This window comes from Amblyomma americanum, chromosome 5, assembly GCF_052857255.1.
Source record: "Amblyomma americanum isolate KBUSLIRL-KWMA chromosome 5, ASM5285725v1, whole genome shotgun sequence".
In the NCBI taxonomy this organism is placed as follows: domain Eukaryota; kingdom Metazoa; phylum Arthropoda; class Arachnida; order Ixodida; family Ixodidae; genus Amblyomma; species Amblyomma americanum.
Genome location: NC_135501.1, coordinates 166,736,944 through 166,755,432, shown reverse-complemented (window position 1 = coordinate 166,755,432; position 18,489 = coordinate 166,736,944). Strand labels below are relative to the sequence as shown.

Genomic DNA, 18,489 nt, shown 5'->3' with positions numbered 1-18,489 from the left:
AATAAGTAAAGAAAGTTTCACACGAAGTCTAGAACTATGTCGGTCCAGAACCATCAATACAGTGCATGCTGCTGATATGAAAAATGTAAAGGCCATGAAATTACCAAGCAGAGGACAAATATTTTAACGAATGTTTGTCGTTCAAGAACATTTACATTTCTGTACATTTGCAGCCGGCAGGGAAATATCTCAATGGCGCTGTCCTTCGTTCCAGTGTACTGCGCAGCAGCAGCTGTCAGCTGTCATGTATTGCGAGGAATTGCAGCGATATTTTAGTCGCAACAGCGAGCCATCGGTAGGCCCTTGAACGTTGGTTCTAGTATGGGGCCTCTTGAGTTACATGACTCCAGGTGCATGGCCGTTGCCACGAAATCCAACCTGAGTTAGCAATGTTCGCGCCAAAATGACTTTTCTAGTCTGAAAAAGACACTGTAGGTGACAAAATCAGAATGACTTCCGGCGCCGGTGGTTGTTTTTGGTCAGCGGTGCGTGACAGTTCTAAAAAATTTCCGTTGGGGGGGGGGGGGGGGGTCTTGAAGCCCCATAACCCCCTCCCACCCTTGCTACGCCCCTGCTGTTCGCATAAAGTTCAGGTTAGTTTTGCTGCTCAAGTCGGTCTCCTACAGCCTGCCTGTTTACCGCATGCTCTTCTTCAGGCTGTCGCTAAGACCTTGTTGAAAGCCTTGTCTAGCCTAACGCCCAAACTCTAAGGCTCTAAGGGATGACACGTGCGAGAGGCTTAAGTTCGAAGTGACACCTTATGCTCAAAAGGTCTCGCTCAGCCTGAAGGGGGTTTCCGGAAAATTGGGTGTTCAGGTCCCTTTTTCTGCTCCTTTCAAGCTGTCCCGTTTGTGCTCATTAACCAAGAAACATAGGCAAAAAAAAAAGGTTGGGTTTGGCGCCAACCACAGAAACAAATTCATTCCTTGCAGAAACCCGCCGCGGTGGCTTAGTGGTTAGGGCGCTCGACTACTGATCCGGAATTCCCGGGTTCGAACCCGACCGCGGCAGCTGCGTTTTTATGGAGGCAAAACGCTAAGGCGCCCGTGTGCTGTGCGATGTCAGTGCACGTTAAAGATCCCCAGGTGGTCGAAATTATTCCGGAGCCCTCCACTACGGCACCTCCTTCTTCCTTTCTTCTTTAACTCCCTCCCTTATCCCTTCCCTTATGGCGCAGTTCAGGTGTCCAACGATACATGAGACAGATACTGCGCCATTTTCCTTTCCACAAAAACCAATTATTATTATTATTATTCCTTGCAGAACGAACCTCACCTTAAGCTCCCGCTCACCTGTGGCAGCCGTCACTGTGGCTCAGTAGTTAAAGCGCTCGGCTGCTGACCCGACGAAAAATGCGGGTTCGATCCCGGCCGGGGCAGTCGTGTTTCGATGGAGGCGAAATTTTAGAGGCCCGTGTACTGTGCGATGTCAGTGCACGTTAAATAACCACATGTGGTCGAAATTTCCGGAGCCCTTCACTACGGCGTCCCTCATAGCCTGAGTAGCTTTGGGACATTAAACCCCCATAAACCAATCACCTGTGGCAAGGTGTATGTAGGCCAGACAGGCCGCTGCATAAGCAAACTATTACTAAAGCATGCCAACACCTTAGATGCGGCACGTGTACAGCATCTACCTAAACAATGCAAGTCCTGCAGGCATGACTATGAAGAATGCACGCCGCTTTTCGGCCAAATATAGATTATCTGCGATGCGATGGAACGAAAGGAAGAGTAGTAGTAGTAGTAGTAGTAGTAGTAGTAGTAGTAGTAGTAGTAGTAGCAGCAGTAGTAGTAATAGTAATAGAAGTAGTAGGACACTATATTTTTCCGACAGATACAGGATTGGCTTTAGCCCGTATACTCCTAGACGACGGCTTGGAGTCCTTGGACCCGGGAGGCGTTTTCGGCCAGTCGGACGATTCTCAGCTGAGTCTCAGAGTCTGAGCTGTGCATTAGAGTCTCCCAAAGATCCTCTGTCCCAGTTTCTTTGTGTACGTTTTATGTTTTAGGAACGAAAGGAGCGAGATATTCTTGAAGCCTGGCACATAGCGAGATATGCCCCTGACAAATGTGTCAATGAGGCTTCCATTTACTGGTACAGCAAGGAACTTGATTTTCTTGGTTTGAGAAGGTGGTTTTGCGTTTGATGGCGTTTTTTGTTTGGAACGCATACGCTTTGTTGACGAAGAAAGGAGACAATGGCACAGTCAGCCAGTTGTCAGGCTGCGCTCGCCCAGTGTGTTTCTTTTCTGTGTCCCGTTCGTTGTGTACTTTTATGCTTAAACAATGCCGCATCAACTAGCCCCCACCGGTTTGTCACACAGAGATCACCGTGGTCACACAGAGCACTATAGCTGGCCAATTATTCCCGCACTGTGAAAGGCTTTTTAGCGATCTGCGCCGATGAAATACTCGGTGGACTGGACGGTCACCCAACCACACCTCAGAATATCGGCTGGCGAGCGAAAATTCACACCAATGAGACAACCTGGATAGCTGCGTATACCTCTGCCTTATCCCAATGCCAGTTAAGCCAAACGAGGAACTTTATCTCCAGCGTTCGCACGTAGATCCTCATTAGTGGTGAACCCTTACCAGCAGAATCATTAAATTTTAGTCGATGCCAGTCCCTTTCCTCGCCGAGTAGGCTTAGCGAGTACATGGGGTTTGCGTGCGATATCGGCGACTGTAGGGAGTAAGTGACAAGTTACAGCGAATGAAACTAGGGATCGAGTGTAGCTTTGGCAGCAGTGAACTGAAATCGACGATTGCTTAGTTACCACAACGCACATACCATGCTCTAAACAAAAATACGCCTATGTGAGAGTGAAAACAGGGTGTCTACGAACGGGGAAAAGCGTGAAAACCGGGAATTCTCAGGGAATGTGGATAATCTGGAAAAACACAGAGAAAACTCAGGGGATTTGTTCAGGGAAAATTAGCTGCAGTTCTACATAAAAGGAACTATAACCGCGATAATGCTGCCTCGTGTAAACAAAGCGGACTGGCGTTGCACGGATTGTCCAGTGCGACCGCTGGCCTCCAACGTTGTGCTGTCAAGTGAAGCATCCCAGCAAGGCGGCAGAAGAGATGCCGCCGCCATCTGGAAGACGTTGAAGCAACGAGCGTTAGCTGTCTGTTTACTAGAATTGATATGAATGAGATTAAAGTGAGGTAATACCAATTTGACATATTGGGTTTATAAGTGATGCCACCAATCAACCAAAATTCTATATACTAATGACGTCACCAGTTAATCGCCAATTGGGTTGCTATATCGATTTACTTTGGGGGCCACAATCTTGAATTCCTCGGGCTTGGAAAATTGCACGCCGAAGGGATGTGGTACCAGACCCCAAGAAATCGAGAAACGTGACGAGTAAGAGCTAGCGCTTTTAAAATCTTTGCGGCGCCGGCGGCGCTTGCAATTTCGAAGCGTACTACGTCGAAAGCGGACACTTTCCCGCTCTTTCCCGACGCTGTGGCCAACGGCAGAGCGCGCGCTTCCTACGGTTCGCACGTGCGCTCTTCGACGGCCAGCGGCCTCCCCTTGTTTCCGAGTGGACAGCTCCAACAAGACGGCAGTAAACGTTGTGAGAACTTGCGATGGCCCCAAATGAACTCGTCCTCCCTGCGCATCTCCTTGATGGAAGCGTCCATTTCTGCCCGCAGGGGGTGCATGCACGCGATGCAGGCGGCGCAGCTTTGGGAGAAAGGGAAATAGTTTCGCGCCTTTTCGTGATCTGCCTGCGCTAGCAAAGCGACGAATTCTGTCCGTACTTTGTTGCGCCATTTTGAACCGACTTAGTTTTATTGACTACTGTGGTGCCGCAGGCAAGACGTGTGCGACGTATCAAGCGTGACGGTGAATACTCACGCATAACCGGGAGCAGCATTTACCCAATGAAGTTTCTCCCTTCGTAGCTCTTTCACTTCTACATACTAAGGTTTCTATAATCTGCAGTTTGTCTGAATAGACTTGCTGAGAGAGAATCGCACTTGTGACGCCAAAGTTCAGGTACCACACTATCGCATTTACTATCAGTACATAGAAATATCTCACATTTGAAAATATTTGTTTCCGCACGCATCTTCCTTTTAGTTCGTATTTGAAAATATTCAATTCGACTGCCAGTTTGTTTCAGCATTTTTTCGAAGATATTCGATTTCTTATGCATTTTTCTAATCTCTTCCCTTTTTTAATGAAATAAACATTGCTCCTTGCTATTCAAATAGGATTAAATCGTTGTTTTTATTTTTTAACATGCTTACTGGAGAGTGATACCATCAGGCGGCTTAATAAATAATTGGTTTTTGGGGAAAGGAAATGGCGCAGTATCTGTCTCATATATCGTTGGACACCTGAACGGCGCCTTAAGGGAAGGGATAAAGGAGGGAGTGAAAGAAGAAAGGAAGAGGGAAGTGCCGTAGTGGAGGGCTCCGGAATAATTTCGACCACCTGGGGATCTTTAACGTGCACTGACATCGCACAGCACACGGGGTTAGCGGCTTTGTGTCAGCTTGTTCTTGCATAAAACAAAGTAATGTGTCACTCAGGGAATTTTACAAATGCAATCAGGGAAAACCTGGAAAACTCGGGGAATTTGGAAACGTCAACTTGGTAGAAACCCTGAAAAAAAAAGCATTAAGCTGTCCTCTATCGCACACACTTTTGTGGAACACCAAGTCTCTCGAAGGCAAGGGCCAACGTCATCCTCACCCTTTTGTAAAAGGGTGTGCGAATTCGCCCCCCTCCGGTGACGAATTCCTCCCACTTGCCATGCCGTCCTACTTGCAAGTAACTATACCTCTAGTTAGACATTGCGCCGCTATCGCCATACCCTCCTCTTCCCATGGTAGGCACCCTCCGTGTCGTTCCCGTGGCAGCCACCTTCTGGTCAAGTAAGACGCGAAGCCCAGGGAATGGTCCTTTAACCGCTGTCTCTGTTAAAAAAGCAACTGCCACATTCGCCTCTACTGATGGGTGCGGTGCTACTGAGCACTCTTTAAATTATGTCAGACAGAAAATGAATCCACATTAAAATGCACAGTCAATGCATTTCATTGTGGGCCAAGCCCTGCGTCCTTTTTACTTACGGAACACCAAGTATCTCGAAGGCGATAACCAACATCATTCTAGCTTAGGATTTTGATGGGTTTCTGAAAGCCCGACTACAGTGTATAAAAGGGAACAGTGCGGTAATTTTTTTTGCTAGTGGCTGTATGAGTTAGGTGACATCCTACGCGTACCGGCGGAGCGCCTACGCGCACGGGCGTACGCTGGATCCTGTCTGCGCATGCGCAAAGCGCGACGCGCGCGCAGGCGCGAGCAGGGGCAGATATCTGTCCATGTCAGATATCCGCGCCTGAGCGCTTGCGTTTGCGCGCGCGTCGGAAGCGGGGTCCGGTTTACAACAATAGGAGGACGGCGGGAGCTCTCGGGGACTCTTTTCTTTATGGCTTGAACCTATCCCAGGTTCCTGGAACTTTTCTTCGCGGTTTAAGTTGTCCTTTCAGCGCCCCCCAAATCCCCTTTCTTCACGCTTGAAATTCCTTCGGTCGGCTCGAGAGGGGGAACGCCCCAGCACAGGGAGCATGGAGGTGTATGACTTTTTTCGACGCTTGGCACGGCGCGGCGCTGGGCGCGTAGGCGCTCCGCCGTACGCCTAGGATGTGTGCATCGAGTTGGGGCTTATGACTTTTTTCGACGCTTGGCACGGCGCGTCGCTGGGCGCGTAGGCGCTCCGCCGTACGCCTAGGATGTGTGCATCGAGTTATGGCTTTAGGCAAATGAGACATTATGAAGTCATAAGTAGTGCATGTAGCTGCTGAAACAGCATGCTCCATTAAGTAGTATTGTGAGGGGGATAAGATTTTGATGCATGCTTCTGTTTCACTGAAATATTGGCTTTTTGTGTTGCATAGCTACGTAACCTTTTAATTTTCAAATAGTGCAGGCATCAGATTTTTGTGTTTTCGTATTTCAAATAATGTCTTGGACATTAGTATGCATGAATAACCCCGTGGTATTCCCCTTCCAGCTAGCATAATTTATAATTGGATTTCTTCTTGATGAATTTTTGGTTCTGGTTTCAGCTACTCGGTGATGGCCATGACATGTATGTTGTGTTTAGGTCATGCCAGAAATGAAAGAAAAAAAAGTACAGTATAAGCACTAAAGTACACTATTACTCCACTACAATGCTTAAGCCAGCCTGGTTCAATAGCTGGAATCACAGCAATGTATGAGCAATTATATTCCATTTTTTTCCATGCACGACGTGACCTAAATGCACCTTACGTGCCGGAACTGAAACAGTGTCAAGAAGAAATTTGTTAGATTATTTAGCGGCCGTAGGCAAATGCCAAGTGACGACCCGTCTATACTAATATGCATCATTACAAAGAAGATGCAAGCAAAAATTTTGTGTCTATACCTCTTTAAGCTCAACTCTATACGCATATCAGGAGATTATCATCCAAGCTTTTCTTACCAATGTAGTCTATTGCAATGTAAACAGTAAATATTTGTGCAGTGCTAATGCAATTATTTCATAAAAAAGGCTGTGACGACTTACATGCATTCTTAAAGAGTCTGCCATGCGGCTGTTCTAATGACTGTCACTATGAATGCAGGCTAATCCATCTTATCTATTCACTCAGTGAAATGCTGTGTGGCCCTTTCTGCAGATTCTACAGTACTGCAACAACATAGCATTTTGAAGTGTTATGCATAGTGGTATTGTGGCCCCTTTGTCTATTTTGTGCGCTCACTTAATGGCCAGTATGGACAGGCTCTGTCCGAAACGTCGAATCAAAATAAATCTGTCTAAATGAAGCATTTCTCAACTTTGCATATATATATATATATATATATATATATATATATATATATATATATATATATATATATATATATATATATATATATATATATATATATATATATATATATATATAGCAGGCAAGGCAAATGAAATGAGGGGCTCGTTTGACAAACATGGCAGCCTTGATGCCATAGGTAGCATAAGAGGGTTCTTGCATAGTTTCCGCCCTCGCCGTTAGATGACGTTCTACGTCACACTCGCGCAGAGTCACTGGAATTCCAGTGACTCTACACTTGCGGTATTACAGGAAGTGCTACGTCCACCGCTATGGACGAGGGTGGCGTTGGTGAACACACTCAAGGTTCGCTTACAAGCAAAACATAAATACCCACGAAAGCAGCAGATTGGACAGCCGTCGCCGTAGCCCAGTTGGTAGAGCACCGGACGCGATATTCTGAGGACGTGGGTTCGGATCCCACCGGCGGCATGAGTAAAGATTTTTACTTCTTTCTTGCTCACCTTCGCTTTCTTCTCTCTCTTCTTCGTAGGTCCCGTTTCCCTGCTTCGCCAAATAAATCTCTCGAACTGGCCGGATTAACTGAGAAAACTGATTTAATTATACACTTGATGACAACAATAAAAAATACAGTTCAGTTAAAATGACGACAACAGCATATATACAGAATAACTGAGCTGGGCCGCCCTTGGACTTAGGACAGTCCGTCGTCCTAAGCGAGCATGCGGGAGGAAGTCCGTCTCCTACCGAGCTCCGGCCTCCACTGCCGCCCCGCTCAGAGCTCGGGGCCGTCACAGGGTTTCTTCCCAAAAGCAGTCATTCTTTCGGCACTCCCACATTCCCAACGTCACTTTCCCCCAGATTTATGGGAATGGATGTATCGCAGACGGGGCTGGGACACCGACGCGTCTGGGCCTCGGTGCGCCATGTCAGGAAACCCATTCCCGCGGAGAAGCGCAAATTTACGACCAGTGGCTCCGAGGTTCAGCAAAGAAGAGCGCAAACCCAGCCACCTAACCAACGCGCGGGGTGTGGTTCGCCGAAGGCGTTCGGAGACCCGTGCTCTAAATGATGCGCGAAGCGCCTTCTATGGAGACACATGGTGCCTCCCATGTCAGTGCGAGAACAAGACCCGGCACACTCCTGCTCTCTCTGCGCAAAGTCGGAGTTGACCCGCGTTAACAAACACATCGAAAGCCGAGTGATGAACGCGCGGACCGACAAACAAAATACAAACCGAAGTTCCCCCGCGGAGGCGCGCGGCCTCTCGGGGGTGCAACTGTACAGAACGCGACTGCGAACCACAAACCAAAGACAAACAAAAGTTTCCCCCGAAGACGCCTGGCATCTTGGCGACGCGGCCTCGGGGGTGCAAATGCAAAAGCTGAAGCTCATGACGACCTTACAGTAGCCGCAGCCCCTTAAGTTTGCCACAACCTCGAGCGCAGGGCTTGACGACCTTACAGTAGCCGCAGCCCCTTAAGTTTGCCACAACCTCGAGCGCAGGGCTTGGCTCAAAGAAAAACACACACAACGAGAAAATTCCGAAAAACCTCTCCTTACGGGAGCCCCTGCCCTGATCACGTGATGCTCTTCTTTTGGGATCCTTCCCCACCGCACCTGCGCGTCGCCTCTCGAAGATGACAAGTTTTTTTTTTCTTCTCAGCTAACTGGCGGGACCACTAACCCACTGGCTCGTCGTGGAAATGTCAGATGGCGGAGGCCCGCGACGCCTCGACGCCCTCAAGAATGCCAGCAAAGGGAAGGGCCCTTCGCGGAACACGTGGCAGTTCGCATATTTCCGCTGAATAAGCGGCATGGAGATCCCCTTCCGTGGGAATGGAGCACCGGAACGAGCGGCGTCACGTGCTCATTGGGTGCGCCACGCTTGCTTTCTTGCTGCATAGGTGGATGTACTTGGGCTGTCACCGGGATGCTGTGAAGGGGACAGTGACTCCTACGCCTTTGTTAATGTTTACTGGGAGACAACCGGGTGGGGAGCTCCCTGCTTTAATAGGAACTCTCAGCGTAGACCGGAAGCTCGCAGTGGACTCGCGCTAAAAAAAAGAAGAAAAACTCGTTGATGAAGCGCGGCCTTACACGTGTTATAGGTACTTTCGCTATGTACCGAGAATATTTATCAATTACTTATTTACTTATTTTAAGAGCGCGAGTTTTGAATTGTAATTGACCTTTATTTTCTGATACTGGCGATAGAACGCTAATATATGATACTCTAACATACAGAATGCGATGTATTTTTCCAGAAAAAAAATAACTTAATCATCATTACAGGAGCTTTCTGTTCTTGTGGTACATTAAAATCCACTTTGTCAAGATGAGAACAAACACGTAAATTTTCTTTCAACTTTATTCACATACGCATGCTCACTATAATATGAGTGAGCTGTAAACACATACAAATTTAATGTCGAAAAAATTTCTTAAAGTACTATACAAAATGCATTCAGCAAAGTACTTAGTCCACAAAACTTATCCGCAGTAACAAAGTTCTACATCAAATGTACTTTATGGTTCATAAACAATATTTTTCTGACTTTATCAGAAGTGAGACGACTATATTCTTTCACAGGGTACACTTGTCGCGGGAATACAAAGCCTTTTTAAAGCCAGTGCATACAAGTTCGGGTAGGTGAATTTTCTACTTTCCCACCACATCAGTGGATCATTCATACGGCTCAAGTACGGCTCGTTGAGGTACTTATCTACCTCAACGACGGCCTGAGCTGTAGGGTCTTGGTTTCCTTGCAAGATCCCCAGGTGGTCGAAATTATTCCGGAGCCCTCCACTACGGCACCTCTTTCTTCCTTTCTTCTTTCACTTTCTCCTTTATCCCTTCTTTTACGGCGCGGTTCAGGTGTCCAACAATATGAGACATACTGCGCCATTTCCTCCCCCCCCCCAAAAAAAAAACATTATTATTATTCTGTTAACGTCCCGCAGAGCGGTACTATGTACGTTTGTAGGAGCAGATTAAGCTGCGACGCATAAGCGTATATGCATGTTCATGTTAGCATCACTACCATTTTTTTTTTGCATGCATTAGCCGAAAGAATGAAATACGGCATTTTTTTATTATCTTGCGTCCACTGACGCTTTCCCTCTTTTTTTCTCTTTTTGCTTGCAGACACCCCGTGAACAGTGGGCGAAAGTTGTTCCTGGCGTTTGATCACTGCCACATTCTCAAAAATCTGCGGAACCAGCTACTGGTCCCGAACGAAAGAACCCTGTGTAACGGGGATCAACACTACAGCCCTAAATATTTTAGAATGCTGCTCGAAATCACTGAACGGCATCCTTCTTTCAAGTTGGTGAGACACCTCACGCGGAAACATGTCTTTCCTACGACTTTCAAGAAAATGAATGTCAAGAAGGCTCTTGACATATTTTCTCCGCAGGCACGTACCATTGGTGTCGAAACCAGAACAAGAAATAGAAGAGAAAATGAATAGTACTCCTCTGCAACATGCCTCACATTTTTTTCGCTTTTTTTAAGGTTACAGCCGTCCTTCGGTATCTGCAACAACACGGAAAGAGATTTGGGGTGATCGGCTTTGAAGACAGTCTGCCAGCTATACAATTAATTGATGGAACTTATTTTCAAGTGGTTCACGAAGCACGACCTTTTACATTGTGAACAGAGATCCAAACAGGATGCCATTCAGCTGTCCTGACGATGACAGGTATCTATCATTTTTTGACCGGGCGGCATGGTATCATTACAATGATGTTTATTTCAGGCTATACTGGCTGGAGAACGAGTTCCGTCCCATCTTTGCGGCATGGAAGAAAGCAGCACCCCACAAGAGTGCATTCTTGTCGCTTGAAACCTACAAAGCGCTGCAGGTGACGACGATCTCAACAGTTCTGTGCACCAGATACCTTATCCAATCCGGCTTCGGCTATGTTTTAACAGCAAAATTCGCTAGCGATTCTGGGGAGGCCCTGTTTTCTGCAATCCGGCGCATGAACGGCTGCAATGACCAGACAGATGCTCGTGCGGCACTTTCGTCATTGCAGAAAATGCTGGTCACGGGTGTTGTTCACTCTTCAGCGAGCGGTACCACCGGGAAAGTAGTGGCCCCTCTAAACTCCATTCAGACATTTTCGGGCAACCGGGCGCCACAGATGGTACCAGCTGGGACTGATACGGGACACGAGCCGCCACAGGATCCAATCATCGATTGTCATGGCCAACTGTCGTCGCGGATGCAGTGACACTGGATCTGGCACAGAAGGAGTCTCAACGAGTGCCGATCCTGCTATTGAAATGGAACGGGTTTTGCAGCCACACCTTGCTGCTTTGAGGATCTCGTGTGGTGAACATTTTCGTTTGCAGCCATGTACATGCATCGCCTTTCAAGCGGATATATAATTACCGATGCATGCTTTAAAGCGAAAAGATTGTGCAAAAGCACGTTTTTTGCAGACGCACACCACCGCCACGTACCTCAAAGCGCGATTCAGGTTTCGACTGACCTAGGGAGAGCCAGTTATGCGCCCTTCCTTTCTTCAAAGTTAACGGAGTTTAGACCTTGCGCCGGTGTAATGCACCTGGAGAGGTTCACTACACCCATTTCCTTGCTGTTGTTTTCCTCCGTTGTAGCGGCACGTATACCTACAGTCCCTTAATTACTGAGTCTGGCTGAGGCTTCATTTTCTTCGCGCGAGACACATATGGTCGAAATCGCTGGGGTAGGCTAAATGTGCTTTCGCACTAAAAAAAAAATCATTCGTATATAGTGATTCACCGCGTTCCTAAATGACTGTGTTCGCAGAGCTGCTGTCTGTGTGGAAGCATATTTATTAGCAGGGAGCCTACATGCAAAGCAGCACATATGTATAGGCCCCCTATTTGTTACTAACTCATCGTGACCCATGCGAGCCGCAGATTTCGTACAAATAAAAATTATACTAAAGAAAAAGTTATCTGCAGTATAGCAACAGAAACAAAATGATAAGATTAACATAACTATATAGTCTACTTGGTTTGCTTTTGTTTTTGAGGAAAAGAAATGACGCAACTGTCTCGCTTATCTCGGTGGACATCAGGCCGAACCGCACCGCATTGCGTTCTGTCCGGACCCCGTAGAGTATCTGTTACGGGTCCAATGGACTTATTTTTGGAAATGTGGCGGAAGGTTTGAAGGTTGCTTCACTTCCGCCACCGGTTGGCCCGGTATTGCACTGCCTCCGGGATCGGCCTTGTCTTTAGCGCGTGTGTACTATCCTGTCTTTCTATCCCATCTTTCAACTCTCCTTCCATCTGCACGTGGTAGCGATTGTGGCTCGGCTTGAGCCAGTGGGCAGACCTGTGCACTTTCCTTTTCTTTCTTCCTGGAGACAGACAGACAGACAGACAGACAGACAGACAGACAGACAGACAGGCAGGCAGGCAGGCAGGCAGGCAGGCAGGCAGGCAGGCAGGCAGGCAGGCAGGCAGGCAGGCAGGCAGGCAGGCAGGGAAGGGATGAAGGAGGGAGTCAAAGAAGGAAGAAAAATGTGCCGCAGTTGAGGACTGTGGAATAACTGAGTGCATCATGTATTTCAAACGCCTCTCTTTACTTCGCAGTCAGTCTGCTCAGTTTCTCTTCCCTGACTGCACTTTCTTTGTGCGTGTAAACCTCATCGTGTCACCTCATCCCGCGGCCTCTGATTTCTTTCTTTTTCAGGTGCCCCAATTCCGGCATCAGGGCCAGCACATTGGGCCTTATAGCAGGATTTTTGGTCAAGGCAGTGGAAGATGGGATCGACTGTCTCCAGTGCGTTGAAAACATCAAGGCCCCGCTATCATCCGGCCCTGCCAAAGCCGTGATATTCCATATGGATCGCGGAGGACTGTCATATCTTAACCTCCAGTTCATTTCTTTCGTCTCCGCGTTAGTGAAAGCAGCAGAAGCCCTCGCGCCCTTGGTCATTTGCCAAAAGAAACCTGTGTCACTTTTTGTGCAAAGCGTACTTCCAGCAGCGGCCCAGAACAGACCTTTCAGGCACGACGGGACGACCAGAAGACACCAGGAAGTGGTCACGCGTTTTGTTCTCGAAAAGTTCAGTACGCCCTTTTTCGCTAACTACGTAGCCGACAAGACCGCCAAGGAAGGTAGGGTGAAAAGAATAGCTCAGAAGTCAACATCTCGGAAAGTGCTGAAAGTTTAGTCGCACCATCGATGCGGGTATATCTGCAACTTGCATCGCCGTCTTGACATTTTCATGTGACAAAGACCCAAGCATATTGAATTAATTCTGGTTTCAGAATGTTGTGGCGCCGAAGATTTCAACGGGTATAAAAAACCAAACCTTTCAAATGGGCTTTTCGAAAGTTCTGATTACATGAAGTCATGATCCAGTTTCACCTGCTAAGGTGTGCATATATACCTCGGCAGCGTGCATATATTATCAAGCTAAATACGCAATATCGCTGGTATTTTTTCTTGTTTTTTTTTGTGGTTTGGAGATATAGACACGCCTATAGATATTTCAAGCCCAAGTCAGTTTATTGTCCTCGGTTACCGCTACATGAATCTATAAACAGCTACACATTATGGTTTACGTAACTCGTCCTCAAAAATAAATATGGGCAACTATTTTGGACTTGCATTAAGCGTGTTTTACTCAGAATGAAACGTAAGTCTCGTGTAAAAAAAAAAGTCTACAACTGAGTGCCTGACCCTTGTGCAAATAAAGTCTGTCAACAACTGAGTGCCTGACCGACCGGCGTCGTCAGAGCGAGCCACCGGAGCATTGCGCGCAGCAAGAAAGCAACGCTCGTGCTGATTTTTGCTTTCCGAAACAGGTGCAGTTACGGTGCATGGACCACCAGATTCGTTATTTCTGCCTCGAGTTTGAGAATGCCACCAACAGCAAAAACAAAAAAAAGACTGCGCTGGTGTTTCGTTCCTCAAGTTTTAACACAGAATGACATTTCATCATCAATTCTAACTTCACAAAGAAAATATCGCTGAACTCTCGAGAAATTTAAGGTAATTCTGAAAAACGTGATGTTCCAAAATGCTCCGTATGCTTCCACTCTTTAGAGAGTTGAGTGGTTGAGTGGTGTGGGAAGGGGAGGTAGGTGAAGGCAAGTGTGTGAATGCGTGTTCGTGCACGCGTTTCGTGCTTTATGGGTATTGTTTTTCTTTTTTTTAGCTGGGTGCGTCGTCAAGGGCAGGTGTTTTCGTCGTCGAGAGCACCTGTACATTTTATTTATTTACAACATCACTTTAGGTGCTCTGCGATTTTTTTTTTCTATCAAAGGGGGCAGAATGGGTTACGAGACTTCATGGGATGCGACACTGCCTCTGCGCAAAGCTGGGTTACAGTTGGAACAAAAAGTAACTGGCAACGTGACACCTCACGTTAGCGAAAAATGTTACCGTAAGTACGTTACCAGTTACAGTTCCGGAATGGTAACGAGTACGTTACAAAGTTACCGAAAAAAGTAACGCGTTACCGGTAACGCCGTTACTTGTAAGGCCCGTTTCACATGCTGCTTCTGGACCGAAAATATCCGGTGTAGTCGGTGAGGCCGCACTGCGATTTTCGGTCACTGCTTTCACATGCGACACCGACACAACGAATTCTGTCGGAGGGACAGGCAAGGTTTCTTGATGTTTGCATAGGCAACCCATTATTAAACGCGACAGAAATGTCACACGGAATGTGTTGATGATTTTATGACCAGCGTATTTTTAGATGCAAGGCAATATTTCGCATGTTTTGATTAGAATAAACAGTTTTGCTTCCACCGTGGAAACAGCTCCCACGTGACCCCACGTCGCACGCCGTCTCGACGCTCCCCAATGGTCAGTCGCAGAGCGAACACACCGACGCTGCAACTGAATACCAACCGGACGGAACTCGATCGCAAGCCGTCTGCGACTAGACCGACGGCTCTCCCCAGTCGCAGACCGACAGAATTCGCACTGTCGCAGGCGAAAATCGCATGCATGTGAAACGGGCCTGGGGCGTTACCGCCGCACGCCGTCATTCTCTGCTTGTGTTTTTATCTCGGTGACCAATACGGCGTCACCTTGAACTATCTCGCAAGCCTCTCTGCTTTCCTCAGTTGCTACTGCCACCCTGTGGGTTCGTGCCCCCTTTGCGGTGACGTTGTCCTTCTTGCGATTGGCGATCTGCCCAGAGGCCGGACAATTTCTAGCGATATGCCCCTCTTTGTGGCATGCGAAGCAGCCCGTCCGCTTTCTGGTGCTTACCTCGCTCTCCTTGGGGCTCTCAGGCGATGCCGACGTTGGCCGCACCGCTCTTCCTTTGTCCTAAGCGTCCTCAAACGTGTCGAGCTCGCGCGCCAGCTCCTTAGGTGTAAGCCACTTTTCCCCCTCGCGCAGACGGATATACTCTAATCCTTCAGCCTAAGGCCGCATTTTATGCGGTCTGCTATCATTAGAGAAACTATCTTTTGTTTCCGCCTTCCTGGCTCGGAGGTAATAATCAAAGTTGGTACGCGTACGGGGGGCGAACTGCATCCAAGTCTCGGCCTTCCCCTTACGTGCCTTCTCGAAACGCTACAAGTATTGTGACGTCACGTTCAGAAAATGGCCTCACCATGTGCCATAGTACGGTGGAAACACTAGAGTACCTGCTCCTTCACTGTGCCGCGTAAGCCGATGCTCGTCGCGATATGCTTGAGGCCTATAGGGCGCTGGGCATACTACCAGAATCCCTCAAGACGCTATTATGGCCGCAGGGCAGTGCGCGCACCCGTGAGCGAACCTTGGTGAGCCTCTGTGCGTTCCTCGAACAGACGGGCTTGACGTCCCGTCTGCTCTCCGTCAGGTTGTTACACGCAGTGACCGAACGCTCCGCGAGTGATACCTTGAACGATTAATAACTGGACGCCCCACTCCAGTTGTAGCCAACACAGTGCTGTGCGCGTGTTTTTAATTCCTCTACAACGAACTAATCACGCGCACAACCAGGACACATTTCTTATTGTGTAAATAGTTTGTACATATTACTCCTCCCCTATCCTCTCTTCCTGTCCCCTCACCTTTCATTTCATTTCTCCATTGTGGCTGCTATCCTTTATTTCCGCTGTCCCAGCTCAGGTGCTTCAGTATCGATGGCAGATGCCGGGCAAGCAAAAATCTTTTCCTTCCTTATTATTATTTTAATAAAGACCACTTACTATACTTACCATGTGCCATAGAGTTAGAAGCCACAACATGTATCTATACAGGGACCTTAAGGCCACTATAACATCTGTTTCGTGTTTTTTAGGCGCCGTTTTTAGATGGCGCTTTAACATTGCTAAGCTCCTGCACATTTGTTCAAAGTATTCTCGTTAAATCAGGATTTCGCGTAAAATCGTGTTCGAGCTAGAAGTTTTATGTGAAATGTGAGCTTTATGCAATTGTTATCGTAAGTTCTTAAGGCGAAGACTAATTAAAAGTAATGGCCATGAAGTAACGGCAAAGTAACGTACGATAACGCGTTACCTTTCTTTGTAGGTAACGTAGGGCGGTGACGCGTTCCTTTTTCTTTAGAGTAACGTATTTAGTTACTTTTTTCAGTAACGCCTACAACACTGCTTCTAAGTTACAAGAAGTCGAGATAGAATGCGCCGGTGCGCCGTCGTCGACACGGGCGCGGAGATTACTGTGGTTAGGGAAGACATTGTGCCGAGCAAATATCGCAAGCCTGCAGGCGGGATTAAACTGGTCTGCGCCTTTGACAAGAAGGTTGATGCAGCGCTGGTCACTATACCTATCTTGAGACGTCAGACTAACTGTGGAGACCCCTCAGAGAGCGCACATTGTGTGCGCCCTTACCAACGAGCTCTCGAAGGACCTGCATTGCTTGATCACGCGGGAGGACTGGGAGCTAATACAGCAACTGGACCACGACAGTGAGACACGGGCCGTAAACCAGCTCACTGCAACTGGGCCCACAAACAATATTCCGGTGACTACGTCCCATGAGCACTCTGAGGCGACAGAGTGCGAGGAAAGCCTCAATATGACCCCCGATACGCTGATCGAACAAGACGCCGACGTACACGACGCGGCGAGTCGACGTGTAAAATTACGCGAGGCTCAAATTGGCGACGACAGCTTGACAAAAGCGTGGGCCGATGCCAGAGAAAGGAAGGGAAAATGTTTTTGTCTGACGGGCTACTCTTCCATCAGGACACAAAAGTGAAGCAGCTGGTTTTGCCAGCTGAAAGGCGGAAAGGAGTCCTGACGCTGGCACACGAGTCACTGTGGGGAGGCCACTTGGGCCCGAAGAAGACCAAAGCCAGAATAAAATACAGCTTCTTCTGGCCTGGACTAGCAGCATACGTGGCCGAGCATTGTAAAACGTGTCACGCGTGCCAGATTCGGTCGGGTAGACGCCGAACTCACAGAATTCCCATTACACCGCTCACCAGACCTGAACACCCCTTCCAGATCGTAAACGTCTACCTGATTGGACCTCTTGAGGTACCGTCGGCCCGAGGACACAAGTATGCCCTTTGCTTAGTCGACCTTTGTACCCGCTGGCCAGAAGTTGTGTGCTTGCGATCGTTAACAGCGAAGGCAACATGCAGTGCCTTGCTAGAGATCTTTAGCCGTACCGGAAGTGATATGTTCGGACCAAGGGAGGAACTTCAAATCACAACTGACACAGGAAATGGTGGCTAGGCTAGGTTGTTCACCTCGCTTTTCTACGCCAGAGCATCCCGAGAGCAATGGGACGGTGGAGAGGTGGAATCGCGTATTAAAAAATATGCTGTACCACTTCATTCAAAAGGACTCAAGAAACTGGGACAGGTTGATCCCTTATGTTCTTTGGGCATATAGAGAAGTTCCCCACGACACAACGGGTGTCGCACCATTCAGGTTGCTTCATGGTAGAAACCCGACAGGACCGCTCGCGATTCTACGTGAAGTGCCATTCCCGGGGACCTTACGGGAGGAACTAGCGCGATATCTGAAGCAGTTACGCGAACCACTCGAGATCGCCGCGGACGTGGCCGGGCTCACAGCCAGCGTGCGGCAAGGTAGCTACGCGCAGGCTTACAACCGGGCGACACGGCACAAAACGTTTGATGTCGGGGACCGTGTACTGCTCTTCGACACCGACAGTGACGCAAAACTACCGCCAAAGTGGCGGGGCCCCTTTACAGTTTGCGCGCGAAAGGGAGCATTCTTACCGGATCGACACCGGAGGGCGTACAAGCTCCATTGTACATGCAAAACGCCTCCAACCGTATTACGCTATAACCGGACAAGTGGGTGTCGTTTTTGACGGAGACGCAGAGTTCGGGGAAGTAGAATACACACCCCGCGTACCACATGGTAAAAGTATTGCTCCGCTGACTCAGGAACAACTAGCCCACTTAAGCGGGAAGCAGCGCGCGGAGGTAGGGACTGTCTTCGCCAAATACCCGGACCTGTTTCGCGAGATGCCGGGCATTGCAAAGGTCGGACAGCATCGCATCGAGCTAGAAGATGGGCACCCACCTAAACGGTCATTCCCGTATAGAGTCTCAGAGCTCCTAAAGACCGAAGTCAGCCGCCAAGTAGACGAACTCTTGGAACTGGGACTGATTTACCCAATCGCGAGCGAGTACGCACACCCCGTCGTATGCGTCGGGAAGAAAGACGGGTCAGTGCGCCTCTGC

At 48.3% G+C, this 18,489-nt stretch overlaps 1 pseudogene; it reads left to right on the top strand.

Annotated features, from left to right (window-relative positions):
- Positions 1–11,933: 11,933 nt before the first annotated feature.
- LOC144135606 (U2 spliceosomal RNA) lies at positions 11,934–12,079 on the top strand (annotated as a pseudogene).
- The last annotated feature ends 6,410 nt before the right edge of the window (positions 12,080–18,489 follow it).